The following is a 16,077-nucleotide window of genomic DNA, read 5'->3' as shown; positions in this document are numbered from 1 at the left end:
CACGTTTAGATGAATTTCTTTCCTTTCTGAGTCAGTTTATACATGGGTAGAGGTTTTGCTACTGCAAACCTATGAATGAATCGTCTATAGAAATTGAGATCTCCTAGAAAAGATCTCAACTCAGATATTGCCTTCAGTGATGCTCTAGCCTATTGAGCACACTTTACTTTGTCACTAGATATTTCAATCCAATTTTTGGAAACAATGTGTCCTAGAAGCTGTCCCTTATACACCATAAATACTGATTTGAAGAATTCAAATAGATCCTCTTTTCTCTACTCCTCTCAAAGACCATCTCCAAAAATGGTAAATACATTTTTTATGTGGAGAAATTAGTAAAGTCATCCAAAAATATAGCCAAAAACTTATGAAGAAACTCATTCAAAATTTCCATCATGCATTGTAGACATTGTATCCATCCATAAAATTGTACATTTTGTAGTCTACAATTCATCTAATTGATTTTAAAGGGTAGTGGAAAAATGTCTATAGTCATTTGAGCATTTTACTTCTTGTTGTCCATACATACCCTTGGTTTTTTGTTCTTTTTAGGAACTACCACTATTGGAAAGAACCAGTCATTGCTTCGTAATTCTATAATGAACCGCACCTTTGGAAGATTGTCTATCTCCCCCTTGGATTTCTTGGCATAATTAGGATTCATCGCTTATCTTTGTAATCTAACTGGTCTTGCATTTGGATTCAGTGGTATCCTATGTTGGCACACTTCTGGATCTACTCCTTTCAGATCAGTATGCTCCCAAGAAAATACATCTTTGTAACTCTAGAATAGTGCCTTTTCTCTTTCTTTGATCTTGCGCTTCATATGCTTAGAGTTCTCTTCTGAGCTGAGATTTCACTCTTCAACTTCTTGATCATCTATAAGCAACCAGTGTGGGCCTCCTCCCTTCCATTTAGCCATTAACTCAGTTTCATTTTGAGTTAGAATACCATCAACATAATTGTTAAAGGAATTTCCTAATTCCAGTGATCCATTCTGAATCTCTATTTCCTTAATTACTAAGTTTCCCTCATCAAAATTCACTTGGATGGTGTCCCCTACTAGTCTAAAATCAAATTTGTATTGTGTTGTTTATTCTGGTAGTTGACCGTTTAACTGAACTGATCTTTCCCTAGAGTTTAGCTTAGTAAAATGGTTTGAGTATTGTTTTCTTTGTCTCTTAACCTGCTCCTTGCCTATTAACACAACACTTAGGTCTATCTCTAAAAGTGGAAAGATGTTTATTGAAGAAAACATATTTTCTATATTCTTTGTTCCATATTTCTTGCACAACTCTTCAGGTCCCAAAGCTCGCTTTTAGATTTTGGTCTTGTCAAATTTCATTTGAATTCTGCCAGCCCCTTGAATAGTCAGTGCTTGGTTGGCATAGTCGTGTACTTCACCAACATGATTCCTCTCCATAGCTTGAGGCACCAGTGTTGAGAGACAGAGAGAGAGAGAGAGAGAGAGAGAGAGAGAGAGAGAGAGAGAGAGAGAGAGAGAGAGAGAGAGAGAGAGAGAGAGAGAGAGAGAGTACAGAAATAGAACCCCAAAGTGTGTAGAATACACACATGAGATGATGTATATATAGAGGAGACATGGGTGCCATATATAGAGAAGCCATATATTGAGTAGCTTCACATATAAGCTCAACACCCCCGCTTAAATAAGGGTCCATAACTGTGGATAAAAAAACCCTTGGGGAATCAAGGGAAAAACCCACAGCTCTATATACACCCACTGTTATATTATAATAATTATTGAATATACAAATGTTCATGAGGAGCTACATCACTCCTTTTACAATGAATGTTATATGAGGAGTACATTACTCCTATCCTATCAAATACAATATGAATACAAATGTTCAATAAAGAGTTGTAAAGGCTATCGATTAGCTTATAATCAGAAGTGTCTCCGTGAATCTGCTGTGTAGCTTGTCATCAATATCGCATCACCAAACATGTCTTCATGTTGTCATCAATAGGTATCACCAAACATATTCTCATAAATCTTTTATTATCACCAAGTTTGTCTTCATAACATCAATTCTTTGATCCATCCTACATAGATCATAGACTCAAAAAACATAGTCATGAAAATTATTAGCATCGTTAGTGAAATAATTACGTTCACAATGCCATAAGAGATGGTTCGCGACTCCACTCTTTTGACGACATATATACGCACGACAACATATGTGGACATAAAGTATGAACATAAAAAGTACAAGATGCATGACACGTGATGCAAATGACATGTGTATATACTACATAAAACAACATTTATCAACGTAGTGATATCAATGAGTATCATCAAAGTATTAACAAAACATCATCATTGTATCAATAAAAATAAATAATTCATCATGGTATCAACAAAAAGCATTATGATATCACCGAGAATAATCATTGTATCAACGAAACAACATCATAGTATCACCGAGAATAACCATGGCATCAATGAAACAACATCATGGTATCACCGAGAATAACCATGGTATCAACAAAACAACATCATGGTATCACCGAGAATAACCATGTCATCAACGAATCATCGAGAATAACCATGGTATCACTGAGAATAACCATGGCATCAACGAAATATTATCATGATATCGTCGAGAATAACCATGGTATCAACGAAACAACATCATGGTATCAATGAAATATCATCATGGTATCAACGAATATCACCATGATCAAAGTACTAACAAAACATCATCATGATACCATCAAAATCACTATGGTATCAACGAGAAATTATCATAAAACGAAGTAAAATTTATCTCTAGAAGAATAATTATACGAGAATCAATGAAGGAGTATATCATATAACAAAAGATCATGTACCAACAACAGCTCGATAGAATTTGGACGATCATCAACGACTCGACTGAATCGGAACGATTGTACTGGTTTAAATTCTCAGCAAAGTTACGTAAGTAACAAAATAAATGATTAATGATAAAAAAAATATCAATTTTCATTATTATTCCAATCCGAAGGAAAATCAAAAGCAATAAATAAACACCATTTTAGCCACCAATTCCTATAGAATTTGGACGATCATCAACGACTCGACTGAATCGGAACGATTGTACTGGTTTAAATTCTCAGCAAAGTTACGTAAGTAACAAAATAAATGATTAATGATAAAAAAAATATCAATTTTCATTATTATTCCAATCCGAAGGAAAATCAAAAGCAATAAATAAACACCATTTTAGCCACCAATTCCTAAAAAACAAAAAACGAAAGTTGCTTTTCAGACATATATGCAGTCCGCCAACGATAACTCAAAATCAGTGCAAAATTTGAAAAAAAAACTTTCTTCTGCAAAATTATAGACCACATCGATTTCAATGCCTTCACGGGTTGTTTCTGCAAAATCGTTCTCAATTAAGAGAAAAATAAAAAACAAAAAACTTTCTTCTGCAAAATTATAGACCACATCGATTTCAATGCCTTCACGGGTTGTTTCTGCAAAATCGTTCTCAATTAAGAGAAAAATAAAAAACAAAAAGCGAAAGTTGCTTTTCAGACATGTACACAGTCCGCCAACGATAACTCAAAATCGGTGCAGAATTTGGAAAAAGTTTCTTCTGCCAAGTTGTAGACCACATTGATTCCGATGCCGTCAGCGGCTAGTTGCCTGCAAAATCATTTTCAACCAGGAGAAAAATCAAAAACAAAAAGCGAAGTTGCTTTTCAGGCATGTACGCAGTCCCCGAACGATAAGTCGAAATCGATGCAGAATTTGAAAAAACTTTCTTTTGCAAAGCTGTAGACCACATCAATTCCGATGCCTTTCACAGGTAGTTTCTGCAAAATCGAAAAATCAAAAACATAAAATAAAAGTTGCTTTTCAGGTATGTACGTAGTCCGGGAATAATAACTCAAAATTGGTGCAGAATTTGAAAAAAACTTTCTTCTGCAAAGTTGTAGTCCACATCGATTCCGGTCCCTTCCATGGGTAGTTTCTGCAAAATCGTTTTTAATTAGCAGAAAAGTCAAAAACAAAAAGCAAAAGTTTCTTTTCAAGTATGTACGCAGTCCGCGAACGATAACTCAAAATCGGTGCAGAATTTGAAAAAACTTTCTTCTGCAAAGTTGTAGACCACATCGATTCCAGTGCCTGAGGAAAGTAGTTTCCACAAAATCATTTTCAATCAGGAGAAACATTAAAAACAAAAATGTACTGCTCTGATACCATGTTGAGAGAGAGAGAGAGAGAGAGAGAGAGAGAGAGAGAGAGATAGCACGGAAATAGAACCCCAAAGTGTGTAGAATACACACATGAGATGATTTATACATAGAGGGAACCTCTCTGCCATATATAGAGAAGCCATATATTGAGTAGCTTCACAGATAAGCTCTGCAACTAGAATGGTCAAACATCATCCAAGACCACATACTAGGAAAGTTGGTTTGCATGCATCCCATAGCCATGCAAGTCCCCTTGCTTTTAGTAAGGTGATGAAAACAATACATACCATAAACATAAGCACAATGTTGCACAAACATGCAAGAGCTTACTCATTGTACATGACCAATCCACAAGCAGTATAGATGCTACACGTATCTTAGGTCCCCATATCAACGAGTGGCAATTTGGGTGTAAACAAAAATAACAAGAGTTTACTCCTTTTGGCGTACACCTTTTGACAAATTCTAGATGCACATGCACAAACTTTTTTGTTTCTAGTGCCAACTTAAGATGCTCCTTGAGCCTCAGACTTAGTATCCATTGTCTACAATCACCCCTGCCAACGTTTGGATGGTGAGAGTCAAGCTCTCAACTCTCTTCCCAAGTACCTATATTTCTCCACATCTTGTGCATATGGTCCTTTTTTGTCTCTTGTAACCTCATGCTCTACACATTGCACACTTTTCTTTTTAGTCCATCCACTAGGAGCATGCATTTTCCTCTTGATGCATATTTTCCTTGTGCACAATCTACTTTCCTTCCATCTTTCTAACTTTCAATAGAGAAATTGCATGTATGGATTCAATTGCCTCATGCATTTATCAAATTCTAGGGGGGACTCTAAACAGAAGCACATATGTTTCTTTACATCGTGCAATTCCATCTATAGAGTTTTTGGCCTTGTTCTTGACCTACATCCAATTGATTAGAAGTCTTTGGACCCTTTCATGATCTATAATTATTTACTGCAAAATTCCAATGGAAAATTTCACATCTATGTTTCTTTGTCACTTGTAGCTTTGATGCATCTGTAGCAGATATGGTATCCTTAGCAACAAATAAGGCGCAATTTCCTTTCCCCTTTGCAAAATCTTTGGTTATCTTGATCCCATAATTTTTTGGAGGTTCCTGGTAAATAGACACGAATAACATGTAGAACCTAGGCCACATATTTTATAGCAAAGATGTGCGTTTAACTTTTATACCCCTTCTTGGTACCTCCTGAGGACACTTCAATCATTCACTCATTGAAGTCTAGATTGCCTAATGTTCGGGCATCGACACCACAATCAGAAAGACCATACACTTCATGTGCTTGTTCCTTTGTCATGCAAAATACTAATTTTCTTTCAAATGAGACGTATGGAGAATACTAGAAAGTGTCTTCCCTTGAAATATATATTAAACATGCATCACATGGATGCAAAACCATCGCATGCGTTAAACTTTCAAAACCATTTTCGTTGCAGGATTTGTATGCGTTGGACATGAAACATATGCACTTAACACTACATACTGAAAGCACCTCACACCTAAATTATGCTTTTGAAATGCAGGAACATGCATAAATCATATTGGGAATAGGGTTGCATGGAAACACACACAACATGGAGAAGATGAAGAAGCTCAAGGCACACAATAGAGTGTAGTATTTTTACTTAATGGGCAATGGAAGATAAGCTAGCCCTAGAATGATGGGCGTATATACAACGCACGGCGGAAAACACCTCCTAGTGAGGAAAAAAATGCATTGGTGATCCTAAGTGTGTTTTCACACATCACTACCACATATGTATGGTAACAAACCCCCCTTGGGAGTGATGCCATGAACAAGAAATAGCAGATAATGTATAGGGAAGTGCCATGCCTTGAGTGCATGATCAAACCACAAAGGGGAGTAAGCCCAAAGCTTTGTGGAAGGCTTCAAACTTCTCACAAGGCAATGTCTTTGTGAATAGATCTTCAAGGTTGTCCTATGTTGGCACATAAGCAAGCTCATCTCTCCTGCTGAGAGTCTCTCCGTGACATAATGATAACGCACCTCAATGTGCTTTGTGCGAACCTAAAAAAATAGGTTCCTCACAACTGTCAATACACTCTGATTGTCAATGTCCATGATGTTGGAAGTGTCCTATCCAACATTCATATCAGTCATAAGGCATCTGATCCATACACACTCAACTGTAGCTGTGAATACTACCTTGTAATCAGCCTCACAACTAGAAGTGCCCATAGTAAGTTTCTTCTGGGTCAGTCATGATATGCATGAACTCTCAATCATGAAAAAAAAAACCACTTGTAGACACTCGCCTATCCAAACAACCAGTCCAATTTGAGTCCAAAAAAGCATGGAAATCTAGCGGGAATCATCCCCCCCTGGGATAAAACAAGCCAAGATGAAAACTGCCACTCAACCATCAAAAAATACTTTTGATAGCCTACCAATGCTTAGACTCTGGGCTATGCATGAATTTTTTGGTGCTTCATCAAAAGACAAAGGTCTCTCAAAATCACATAAGCTAGATCCAATCAAAGTGTAGCAATATGATGCATGGAAAGAACTTGAATGAGTACAACTAGATAAAGCTGCATCCAAATTACTGCCATGCAAAGTATGCACCAGCCATTTTGGCACACCTCTAGCCTGCTCATTCTCAACCCTTTCCACATCAAGTACGTCACGTACATCTGCATCAATAATAGGCTGATCTGTATCAGTTTTGGAAACCTCCATAGGCTATACAATTTCCTCATTGGAGTCTACATTCAAGTTTCCACCATTGAAAAGAGGTAACTGACTATCATAAATGTCCTGGGAGCTTACATTACTATATCTAGTACATGAAAGCAAGGGCTGAATATAGTTTTCCACAAACACAACAACCTATGAAACCAAGATACACTTTGTTTATGGATGGTACAACCTATAACCTTTGCTTTTAGTACTATAACATTTTATTTTTTTTGCATTTGAGAGCCTTATCATCCAATTTTCTATGGTACATTTATGGCAGAAAATCATAAACCAAACAACCAAAAACATGCATGTGATCAATAGATGGCTTCTTTTCATTCCATGCTTCATAAGGAGTCATAGAGTGCAAAGTTTTTGTAGGACACCTACTAAGTACATAAGTGGCACACATGATAGCTTCAAGCCAAAAAAAATGTGGAAAAGGTTGACTTTTGACCATAGATTGTGCCATTTTCATAAAAGCAACTTGTGTTTTCTTTCAACAACACCATTTTTTAAAGGTGTATACGACACTTTACATTGGTGTTTTAGCCCACGACTAACAAAAAGTACATTAAAGTCATGAGACATATACTCCCCCCCTTGATCGGAACGTAGGGTGCCCATAGTACATTTAGAGACATTTTCAACCATAGCTAGAAATTGTTTGAAGCATAAAACACTTTGGACTTAGCTTTTAGTAGATATATCCATGCATTCTTGGAGTGATCATCAATGAAAGTCAGAAAGTACAAGTAATTGCATAAGGATGGAGTTTGCATAGGCCCATAAACATAACTATGGCATGGAGCCCTTACTTAACCATCCTTTGGAAAATTTGAATGTTGCATTTCACCCAAAATATAGCCTTCACAAACATGCTTCACAGATGCCTCAGAAGGTGACAAAGAAGCAACCATAGCAAATATTTGTAACTGCAGCAAATTGGGAAAATTCAAATGCCCAAAACGTGCATGTCAAAATTTTGCAACTGAAACAATCTTTGAATCCACATTGCATTTGCAAAATTCTACCCACACTTGTTATACAAAGTGAGCTTATATGTCTCACAACACAAAATATGAGATGCAAAAATTTTGTCACAAAAAATGAGATCATGAAATGTACATCTGTTATCCACAAATTTGACAAGAAGACCAAGGCTAGCATGTGAAAATATAGACAAAAGGTTCTTTCTAATCCCATGTACATAAAATGCATCAACAAGTGTAAAAGAACTTCCATTTGCAGTAGTAGCGAACGCAATCTTTCCAACTCCCTTGACTTGATAAGAGGCATTGTTGGCAGATGTGACTGTATTCCCATGAGAGAGACAACCTCGAGAGAGGTAAACAAGTACTAGCAAAACTCTGGTAAGAATTTGGCAAAGCATCAAGAATAGTTTGCACAAGGGAACTGTCAGAAATGCATTCACCTACAAAAATGAATTTCTCGTTAACATCCTTGATACCAACAAGGAGAGTGTCCATGTCATCTTCCTCATGTATAATCTTTGATTTGAGCTCTTTATGCTATAACGCAATTTTTGCCTCATTGTGGCTTGCATAAAGACGAGGCAGACTATCCCAATCCTATTTTATAGATTTAGTTGAACAAATGTGAGGAGTAATAGTGCGCTCCACAAATAACACAATCAATGAATGATATTGTGCACATCTCTAACATCCCAATGAAATTGCTCAACCATATGCAAAACAACTAGGCACCACCAAAACCTATAACATCCTCAACATATATTGCCTATAGCCATAGAACTAGTACGTACATCAATGCTTCGTACACCATTCCAAATTCCCTTTGAAACAAGAACATGCTGCATCATGTAAGCCCACATTGGGTGATTGTCCCTGTCCAATTTATCCTCAACAACAAACATCTTGAAAACATTTGTGTTGTTGCTAGCCATGGAGAATGCCTGCACGTGATGTGACTACACTTGATGTGAAAACTTCCCAAAAAGAGGATAAATAAAGCAAGACTTATGCATGCTATATATCACAACCCGAAGAAGACTGTAAGAGACTTGCTATGCAAAAAATGGCACTGACAAAAATTTCCTATGGAGTACTGCATGTAGTGGAAATGGAGGCCAAAATGAGGCATGATGGAAAATCTAAGCAAACTTAACTCTACAAGTTGTCCCAAAATATTTTTTGACCTATTGATGCTCACGAAGCTCACCCAAATCTTAGAAAATGAGAAGGCATGTGTTGGTGATGCTCATGACTATGCTCAAGAGGACGCAACCTGCTCTGATACCCATTGTTGATAGGGTTGCATGGAAACACACACAGGTTGGAGAAGACAAAGAAGCTTGAGCCACACAATAGAGAATAGTATTACTTAGTGTGCAATGAAAGATAAGTTAGCCCTAGAATGATGGGCGTATATACAATGCACAGGTAAAAAAAACCTCCTAGTGAGGGAAAAAAGGCCCCGACGGTCCTAAGTGTTTTCACACACATCACTACCACATATGTATTGTAACAATTCAAGACATGTAGAGCATGCAACTTCATGATCACTACACTACCTACCCTACCCCACAATACTCCTCGACATCATAAAAGCATAAAGATACCCACCACAACGTAAAAGAGTTCACAAACGAGAGATATGATAAAATCCGTAGCATACATCACAAGATATATTGGCAAAGAAAACTCATTGCAGCCCTAGCACATGAAAAAAACAGATGCATGTACACTAAAATTTCTTTAATGTTTATCTCACCTTTGTCCTTGGAGTGAGATCTGTGCCTTGCTGCATCATGGATTTCATGTTTCATGTGCTCAAAGGACTCGAATGGAGTGTGGATTTAGGAGGATTCTGCTTCCTTTTGTGCACATGTCCTAGAGAAGATTCATTTACTTAAGAGCCTTTGCGTTTGGTTGCATGAAAAGAATGCACACCTCAAGCTAATTTTGTCCAGGAAGTCGTTGTTGCAGTTGCGATAGGAGAAGAGCCAGCTATCTTCTTGCTCTGAGATTTCAAGGTCAGGGATGGCTTTGGAGAGGAAGATCTAGGGCTTGAGGAAGTGATAAACAAAGATCCTGAAGGATTGATAGCGAGAGGCAGGGCCTTTACCCTCTTTTTCCTTGCCTTACTTAAGGATTCTTGCTTCCCTCTCACAAGTCGGTTTCTTTCCTCATGCTAGGAGATCCTCTTAGTTGTGTGGCTTCCATTGAGGATGCTTGCCTCCTTCCCATAGCCTCCTCTTTAAGTGCACAAGGTCTTAACCATGGGATCAATGGTCATAAGTGAAAGACAAAATAATGATCAATATGGATCATAGATCTACTAGAACTAAACTTGGGATCTTGAGTTTAGATTTTTAAAAACTAATCTCGGGATCCTAAGTTTAGTTTTTATTGGTCACGGGGACCCTAATCTCATGCCCTTGCTTCCTCAGTGGGATTTGAACCCTCATCACTAGCTTGAGGGGCAAGGGCCTTAACCATCATGCACACATGAGCTTTCTTGAAATATATGCGTTTCTCCATAAACTTAAAATTAGAACAATAGATTTTGACATAAAAACTAAACTCAAGATCTCGAGTTTAGTTTTTCTGGACCCCACCATATAAACTAAACTCGGGATCTCAAGTTTAGTTTTTATTTTTCGACGACCAAGATCTGCAAGCGCCCTTCATTTTGCACAAGAGTCCTTGATCCAATGGTTGGGACCCCCTCACACTTAAAGTGACGGTCCCACATCACTTGCTTCCTTGAACTTGAAAAGACATCTATACTAAATTTTCAAGGATGTAGAAAGTCTCCACATGTCACTCATTGGTTCACCTTAAATAAAACCTTACAAAATGTCTCATTCCTATGAAGTTTGGAACTCGTGAACCTTTTGAACTTTCAACCTTTCAACCTCACAAGTTAAAAAACAAGGTGAAAGTTCCCTATGGCCTACATAAGAAGAACTTTATAATAAAAGGTTTTTTTGTGAGAGAAAACAAGAAAGTGACACTAATATTGTAAAACATTTGTTATCATATTAGTTTTCTTGAAAAAAAGTGTAACACTAAACTATTTAGACTACAATATATTCCAAAAACATGAAAAATTGTGTTTGAAAACCTACTTGGAAGCATTGTAGAAATTGAGGAAAAAAAGGTGGAAGAGGACGAAAATGATTGTGTGACCCAATATTCATCGGTCCTCTTTGAAGAGAGAGGTACACAAATGGGGTCTAGGAGGGCCTCTTTATCTGGCAGTTTAAGGAAGTCAAACTTTTAGTATTCAGAAAGTAATCAAAGGACAAATTTTGAATCAACAGTCAAAACAGCTAGTTTATTTGAATCCAAAGTTTCCCTCATACACTCCATTATCTTCCTAATGGAGGGGTGCATCTGTTGAAAAACTATACATCCTCATGTCTGACACCTAGGGAGAGAGAGAGAGAGAGAGAGAGAGAGACCTAGAAGCATCAACATTGTTTGATGAAGGGTGACTTTATTTTTCCCTTGAAGGCAATTTGAAGAATGACTATACTTTTCCTTTTGAATGCCATAAAGAAACCTCTCTTTTCTTTCTACACAAATCCACATGGATCCCTCAAATTTAAATGGTGACTCTTTTTTTATAGTTCATCATTTTATTTATCTGTAGCAATACTCAAAAGGGCTAATAGATTAAAACCACCACTAGTACATAAGCCTCATGCCAACAAATTGCCATGAGGAGAATACATAACCGACCATACCAATTCACAAGGCTATTTACAAGGAAGCCTAACCCATAACCATGTTCATGTGTTGGTTCCACCATGGGGCCATCTCATCACATTTTAAAAAATTATGCCCATATGAACACGGACCATGAACCATACAAAGCAAAAGGAGAAGAAGACTTGAGCAGTCAGCTCTCCATGATTCCACATGTCAGGCAATCTTGAGTAAAAACCTTGTGTTATCCACCTACAGGCGTTGCTATTCTACTAACCCTGAGCACACGTACATTGCATACTATAACTTCATCGCGGGTAAAGCACGTTGAGGCACACCACCTTTACCTAACATTCTCCCACTAAAGGTTGTGTGATGATAAGTGGCAAGAAGACTAGCCTACAACTAGTATATACAAGAGGTGAGAAGACGACTCTCAACCTATGCCCTCTAGCTCACTCCAAACACGTGAGTGCATCTGTAATTGCTCTAGTGGAAATGCAACATGCATACCACTAGGAATAGAGCCCCAATGACACTTTTGATGCAGGTATTGAGTGATGATCTACATGGCTCAAGAGTGCACAATGCTAGTGCCAGTCATCGCACAACTGACAACTCCCACTACAAATGCACCAACTGCATAATCAAGATCAGGTCTTGAGACCAAAAGTTCAGACAAGACAGACCCAAAATCCAACAAAACAGACACTATGTGTGCCAACCTATCCCTGTGAGCAACCTCAATGCCATATGCATCCTCATCAGGAACCACTTGACTATGCATCACCATGTCAGCATCGTTTGGCAAAGGCATATCTGCTGAGAATGACTACAAATTCAAAACATTAGCACCATTGCAATCACACACAACTGTCTAAAGGACACTATCTCCCTCAAACATATCAATTGCATCATAGAATCAAACCACTGCAATCACGCACAACTATCTGAAGGACGCTATCACCCTCAAATGTATCAGATGCATCATAGAATAATGCATCGGTCTCTGGCTTAACTGATGTCATCTCAACTGATGAATCACCAAGCTATGCATCCCCAGAGATACCACTGTTTGCACGAACGTCACCACAAGACCAATGCACAACCTTCTCTCCATGCATATCGGCAAAAGAGACATGCCTTGTCACTCGCTCCAAACATGGCTTCAAATACACAGAGACTACATCGCATTGTGTGTCAAAAATATACAAAGGGTATACCAGACCACTCCTAGAACCTCTAGCTATCACGAGTGATCCCCTGTGCATCTAAAATGCACGCTCTTCAAGCAGCACACAATGTCCACTAGCTGATGCACTAAAATGAGACTGTGGCTGAGTCCTGTATATAACATACGTCTCGTAGCGTAAGCAATGCACCGCTAGGTAAATACATGCATACATCTTCAACACCCTCTATGTCATATGTTGAACCATCAAGAAACTTCACACAACCAAGTCTCACACTAGATAAAGAGAAAAACAAATCATGACATGGCGTGATGTGAAAAACTACATGTTGGTCTAGTAGAAAACACGTAGACAATGTGCTATCCCAAGACACAAAGTAGTATGAAGGAAAGCTAGACTTGAAAGTGACATGTCTGTCACATGCATAGTCTCTAGAATCAGTCCTCATAGTAGCACCATGCATCTGCCTCTTCTACTGCCTCATATGCCTGAAGCAACAACGCCTAATATACCCATTTGGACCACAATGCCAACATATCAGCTGCGATTGTGAGCAAGAACCACCTCTAACCTAAAGCGTCTCCATATCCATGAAAAAACTATGTCAAACAATGCTTGAGATCACAAGATTCTCCCACCCAAGATCAAGCCACTATCTCAAGCCAAGAAGGTGTACAAACAGTCAAGCTCACTAGCCTTTACACTAGGAATACATATCTAGCAAAATTTTGGCAGAGTCTCCTCTGTATAACTGGAGAAAAAAACTCAACAGTAAATCGGAATGGAGAGAACAACAAATGCCCAAATTTCCAATCGAAAAATGTACTCATCTAGAATCACCTCACAAAGTCATTCACAAAGCCATACCTCTCTAGCTAGAGTATCACTCAACGACGCCACAAATGACATACATATATGTGAGTGAAAATTTTTTGCCAAAATGTGTCAATGAATAAACGATGTGCCAGAAAACCGTAGTATACACAGCTTGTGTAAAAGTGGGAGTCAAAACTTGACCACTAAACCATCAGAGAGCAAACTATGGATACACATAAACCATGGCAAGATTTTGGGAAAAATTCAACAGAGTTTTCTATGAAAACTGAGCAAAAACTCAAGTACAATCTCTACCATAAACCATAACACTACTCAATGCCAATGAGTAGAAATGTCAAAATGGCTCCACATTTTCACATACAATGGCAATCTGCACTCAACGTACATAAACGGAGTGACTACGCATAAGGGAGCGCCAAAAGAATTGCAATCCAAAAACTTGATCAATGCAAAAACAATGTTCTCAAGAGAGCTCATCGGCACTTGAAAATGCTTGCGAAAATGCATGTACAATGGACATCAACCATGTGCCATCACCATATGAAAACCATCCGAAAGACCATGAATCCAAGCACAAAATCACTGCCAAAGTATCATGTGAAAACGTGTGAAAGAAGCTCCAACTGTGGGCTCCAAAATTTGTGTCTCTCAAGAGACAACTTCGATGGTGTGTAAATGCCTCCGTACTTCGTTGCCAAAATCTTCCAGAAACCCTCAAACCACAAGCTCTACACAAGCTAAAATTGCATCTTCAACTTACCATTCATGCACCTAACTTTGAGCACCTGCCGTGCTTCCAAAAGTGCATCAAACTCGCACACTGGACAAAAACAAAAAACTTGCAATTTTTGTATATAGTTAGTCTAAGTTGAATATCAGCAAAACCGTGAGGAATTTGTAAAAAGTTTCTAAGTTGCAAAGTTGTAGACCACGTCGAAACAGATGGGCATGGCAGGAAGAATATTCAAATTTGTCTTCTACAAGGAGAAAAACAAATCTCAAAATAGTGATGTTGCACACATAGTTTTTTAGGACAGCACCTTCACTTACACACAATTTTTCACACTCCTTTTTGAGCCTCCACAAGAGCATACATCACTCTCAACTGAGCTCACAAGCTCCCATTGCATTCTCACAAAGCTTCCAAGCTTTCTTGATCTCTCCACCACCACCAAGATCAAGCCACCATAGTCGAGCTCTGTCGCTTCCATCTCACCGGGAAGCTATTGGACACGTTGCTCACCGCCGTAGCTCTGATACCAAATTGTGAGTGCACGAATGCGATGCGTGTGTGGAGAGTGAGAAGGGAAGAGAGAGAGAACACAAGATGTGGGTGAAGCTCCCAAATCTCACTATATGAGCACAATGTGATAATGAGTGAGAGATCCTTATTCTTTGTATGTATAGACAATAAGGGATAAATGTGGGTTGTCCGACACTAGCCAGTAGACAAGGGCAAAGCACGATGAGGCACACCGCCTTTACATAACACGTGAGGTCTCAAACAGGGCTTGCCGAAGAATTTTTTCCTAATTGAGCTAATTCATTGGGCTTGCCAAAAAAGAAATTGTACTCAAAGTAAAGAAGGGTACAATAAAAATTATGGTTTTTAGACCAAAATTTGAGAATTTACCGCTAAAACTTGCAAAATGTTTCCAGTTTTTTTCAAGGCAAGCTTGGAATCTAGCCAAGATTTTCTAATTTTAGTTAATTAAAAATATACTAAACCTTGATGTTTACAAATATTGGAAATATATAAAGGCACAATAAAAGCTCTTTGGGTTTTTAGGTCAAAGATTGAAGAATTATCCACTAACACTCTCTCACCACCCCAAGGTTAGTACGTGACGAAAGGAGGGATGCACCTGCTAAAAAAAATTTACATCCTCATGTGGGCACCAACATGAGACATATATTTATAGATTGAATTATCATCCATAGATGTCAGATATGACCCATGGGACCGAAGGCAAAATAAACACTACAGAGATCGCTTTGGATGAAGGGTAAGTACATATCAGTTAAGGATTGAGGGTGCATCGAGACAGAAAAAGGGAAAAGGGATAAAAACTAAGGGGGGTTGGGTGAGAGGGAAGTTGGTTTGAGAGTTTGAAACTCTTGGATGATGGCTTTACCACTCCTATGGATTGCCCATTTACCCTGTTTGCAGGCTTCATGCATTTCCTTGAGCTCATTGGTTTTGTCCTTGAGTTGACATGGAGTCAATTCTTCGGCAATCCAATTTTTTTTCCCTTGAGAAGATGAGGTTGGTGTAGTAACTTCCACAACTCTTTCTTTTCCTTGAAAGTGAGGATACAATGCTTGAGTGGTACCTTTCTATGTGTGTCATTGATCCAAGAGATGGTCTCTAGCTTGATATTTACTGGTTGGAGAATATCATTGAGC

This window comes from Adiantum capillus-veneris, chromosome 28, assembly GCF_014529385.1.
Source record: "Adiantum capillus-veneris isolate H3 chromosome 28, ASM1452938v2, whole genome shotgun sequence".
Lineage (NCBI taxonomy): Eukaryota > Viridiplantae > Streptophyta > Polypodiopsida > Polypodiales > Pteridaceae > Adiantum > Adiantum capillus-veneris.
This window is presented reverse-complemented; position numbering follows the sequence as displayed.